Source organism: Apteryx mantelli, chromosome 14 (assembly GCF_036417845.1).
Source record: "Apteryx mantelli isolate bAptMan1 chromosome 14, bAptMan1.hap1, whole genome shotgun sequence".
Taxonomy (NCBI): domain Eukaryota; kingdom Metazoa; phylum Chordata; class Aves; order Apterygiformes; family Apterygidae; genus Apteryx; species Apteryx mantelli.
Genome location: NC_089991.1, coordinates 14,922,220 through 14,927,064, shown reverse-complemented (window position 1 = coordinate 14,927,064; position 4,845 = coordinate 14,922,220).

Here is a 4,845-nt window from a genome sequence, read left to right as displayed (position 1 = left end):
TACATTTATTGGCCAAAAAGCATCCATTTGTTCATACAAAGCAAAGAAATTTCTGCCTCTAAAAAAAGTTCAATTCAGTGAAATTCAAATCTTTAAAGTATTCCATTTCCAATAACTTCCAGTCTATCTCAGCACCACAATCCTACTTTCCCACAGATTAATCTAAGGAACTAATGGATCTCTAATATCATTTTTCCCATGAGATCACAAGTTATCTGCATTGTCTTAAATAACAGTGAGTCACTTGGATCACTTGATAAACAGGAAGAGGGTGGAAGCAAGCAATAAAAGGCATGGTTTGAGCTTTAGTATTTGTCTCTTATTATGATGTTTCACACAGAGGTAGCATCTGTGACCTAAAAGCTGATTTTAAACCTTTTAACCATTCCCCATACTTCTGTTCAGGAATGTGTTTCCAGATAGTCCAGCCAGGCACATAGATTTTACAGTCTGCAGAAAAGTCAACTTCTTACCGTAGCCATTTCCTAATGTTAACCACAGCAAAGCCACCATTCAGTTACAGTAAATGTTGATTTATTTATATGAATGGTAGATGTTAAGCATTGCAGTAGTTTTAGATTGCCAGTTTTATTAATTCCAAATCATTTCTATCTGCTCCATGATAATTTTATTATAACAAAGCAGGTGTGGAAAAAAAAAAAACCAAATTTTTGCAATACTGCTTGAATATATAATTTCATATAGCCCAAAGAACGTTTATTTGCTACTTAAGACGTGTAAAGAATTTAGTTCCTTAAAACTATTAAAAGTTTACTCTTATTTATAGAATTAAAAAGTCCAGTCATAACTGGTCAGATCATGTTTTCATGAACTTCATGTTTAATGACCTCTTTGTAAAAATATTGATCTGATAACAACCTCGATGTGTTGCAAAGTGTTTGTTTTGAATTAGCAAAAATGCAGCTTAAACGCTTTATGAATTTCTGCAATGACTTGTGATGTCCTAATTTTATGCAACTATATTAAATACATATGGGTTAGGATTATTTCCTCCTCTGTGTTTGAAAGATGGTGTATATTTTGTTTCTGGACAGAACTCAGAATATGTCCTTGTAAACCAGGGACACTCAAGATGTGTAGAATTCTGTTTGTTAGCTTACAATTGTATGGGTGCTTTGGTTTTTTTGGATTTTTTTTTGTCTTGGACAAACCTTGTGTTTTAAGACTTCTCAGATACAATCAGAAAGCATGGCTGAGTCTCACTCATGCTTTGTCAGTAATGTCTACATCCAATATACTGTGCTGACGCTCAGTTGCTATCACAATCACATCAAACTGCTATCTGGAAATGAAGCGTGGATCTTTATTCTTTGTATGTAATCATCACTCCAGCCTCAGAATCACCACTCCCAGCCGCATGGCTCTGAATTTAGTAATGATTTTGTTGAAGTGATGCAGAATGGAAGAGTTTATTCTCCCCAAGTCTCTACCAGTTCTGCTTGCAGATAAGAACTTTCGTCTTCATAAAGCCAGGTGATGGACAGCATTTGAACAGAGAGTTGGAAGGCTTTGATTGTTTAGTGATGACAGGAAAATCCTGCAAAATAAATGCTATAAAGTAGATGAGGAATGTTCTTGTCATGAACTGGAAGAGAAACAAGAATGTAATGAAACTAAGCAATGACAAAGTCACATCTGAATTTTGTTTACATATGTATAATAACAACAGAAAGCCAGTAAGCTAGTAACTTGACAAGATGCATCAAAACCCTGGACAGTATTTATAACAAGAGTATTCAGGACTTTCATCTTCACATCCATATTTCAGGGATTTATGCGCTGCTTGCATTAGCTTCTGGTAAGGACTACTCTTTGAAGACAGTCTTGGATGATCTCAGGGCTGATCTAGTGTGCCATATACATCTTAAAACTGCTGGATTTTTATTTTGTTTAGAAATCATGAAAAAATAGTGGTGGGAGAACCTTAGAACTCCCCAGACAAACAATAACAGTGGAGATTAACATGTAGTTGAGGTTTCTACTGTATCTAAGATATAATTCTATAATTGTGTCCTTAGTTCTTCCGTTTCTCCCATTTCTGATCAAGCAGAACACACTGAAGATGAATTCAAGCCACACACCGTCTCTTTGAGGGTACTAGGATACGTAGAAAGTTAGGTCAGTGTCGAATAATATATTACCAGAGTGTAATGGCTCAAGGTAACTGCCAACCTTTTTCCTGTGTCCTGTTTTGCACATACAAAATCCCTTCTTACAGCTACTTCAGTTTCCGCTCTTCCTATCGCATATGCTCAAAAATGCTGGAAAAACCCACATCACTTACTTTCCTTTAACTTTGTATTAAATAAATATACATTATTTATATATTCTATAAAATGTATATAAATATACATACATATAAATAAATATATATAAACCTTTCTATTTATCTGTTCTTCTTAACTGCATTGTTTGTTTGGTTAATCTTGGACCATCACCAGTCTTGTTAAGAACTGACATAAATAGCAAGTAATTATATTTATTCTAAGATATAACTGGACATTATTAACATTACTATTGATTATACCCATGTCTCTACAAAGCATTTAATAGCAAAAATACACATTCCCTTACTAATACTCAAACAGATGTGGAGAACCAACTCTTCTCTATCTTGTCCATATGTGTCTCTTGTCCTCCTTTGAAACAGGGTAAGCAGTTTTTGCGGTTATGTTGAAAAATGATGTCACATACCAAGAGCTGGTAGTACATTTTAAAGTACTGATATACCCTACTAATTAGGCAGTTACGAGTATTTTCTGTATTTAAACACTGCACTGCAATGAAATTTTTGACTATTCAATAGTTCTCCAGATTTGCTTTAAAACTTGTACTAAGATTTCTCTTTAGACAAAGAAGATTCAATACAAAATTCAGCTTCTTCAATTTTGTTTGTTTTCCTGCAGCTTTTAAACACTTTTGTTTTGTGCAAAAAAATCATTTTTAAAGAATTCTGAAAATACTTGATATATATTATATTAACATTCAAAATAGAAAATAAGTCTGTGAAGCAAAAATACATATAGCTACACTGTAAAATAACCTGTGTCCCTACAACACAATTTGCTTTTTTCAAAATAATATGTAAATACATTTTATAAAATATAAATTTGCATGGGGTCCAGGTTTTAACTTTTAAAAATAGTATAAGAAGGCTGAAAATGGGGAAAATTTTCACAATTTTGTTTTCAAAGAAACTGAAGAAAGAATTCAGTGCACTTACAAATATATCAAAGTGTGACAGTCTGCTGCCAGTGGGGAAAAACAAATTGCATATTTGATTCTGCGCAGACAGCAGTTATTATTGACTCAAGTGTACTTAAATTGCCCATATCTAAGCTCTACAGAGGTAAAGAACAGGGAGTCTGAAAAGGGATCTAGCATGTGATCAAGCAGCAATCCAGTTACTATACTAGTAAAAGCTATATGCCTCTCTTGAAACAGGAGGAGAAAGGCAGCTGGAGCTAAGTCCTTAGATAGTTAAAATTGTTACAATGTCAACAGAGCTCCCGACAACTTACTGGAATAAGCCAGACCGTAAATATTTTCTCACAGTGACTAAGATGTTGGTTTAGAAGAAGCAAAGGACCCTGGATTTTCTGACTCAGTGCAGCATTTCATTTTTCTCTTTAAAATAAATTCAGTTTTGATGTACTAGAATTAATTTCAGGATAGATAGGAGTCCTTAATTTGTATTTGGCTGCTTGTAACATTTGCTTGTGTGCTTTTGTCTCCCACCAGCATCCATTAAGCCTGCAACAAAGAAGGCTTGGGTTTGATTTGGTTAGGCATATCTTAACTAATTACATTCTTAACAAGGATTATGGAGATGAAGAATGAATATACAACAAAATGACAGGCAACTATGAAATATGAAAGAGAAATCCTGTAACTCTGTGGAGAGAGTGAGAAATAAATTAGCTGGTAGTACTTTGCTTGTGCAAAAATTTCTAGGTAGTTTGCTATGGGCAGTTCAGTACAATCAGCTGACAAAATGCAGCTGGTTCCCTAACTAACTATGGTGACTTGCTTCCAGGGAGCTCCCTGGAGCCATAGGCTTGCATTTAGCTTGAAGGGTAGCTGCTGCTGCTGCTTCTGTCCATTCGGGTTTGAACCTGGAAAACTTCCTGGTATCAGTCCTGCCATTCCTAGATCCTGCCCCAAAAATGCTTGTTATTAGTTTGGTTGTACTTCCACTGTCACTCAGCAAAAAAAGTTACAGTATCATAATTAACCAGCTAAAGTTCATAACCAATAGTTTCCTTCTCCTTCCTTATTATATTTTGTTCTTTACAAATATTCCTTCCAGTTTTAAAGGAGATGAAAACATGATGGGATGGCAGCTCCCTTTCATGGGATTTCCTAATGTTATTTTAGGCCAGTTTCAACTGATATAAATCACTGTAGTTCCTAATGTTTCAGTGAAACTGTGCTAAGTTATACCAGTTCAGAAACTGGCTTGCTTTAGCAATCCTAACTGTATTAAGAGAAATAATCCTATTATTGATGGTGTGTGTCAATGTAAACATTCAATCATTTACAATAGGACTAGAACAAATATACATTCTTATTGTTTGACCGTTCAACAAAGTAACAAAAACTTTTATAGTAGAATCAATTAAGAAATTGTAAGAAAGTATATTTTGAATTCTGTGTAACTTCTATCTTTTTGAGTTGTCCAGAGTTTTTTTCCAGGTGATGTTCAATGTAAATATTCCGTGTTTGACAATTAGAGCACCTGTGAAAAGACACATCCTTTGAAGTCACTTAAATCCTACAAAACCTTCAGTGATTTTTTTTTTTTTTGAAACCTTCTGCTGTTCT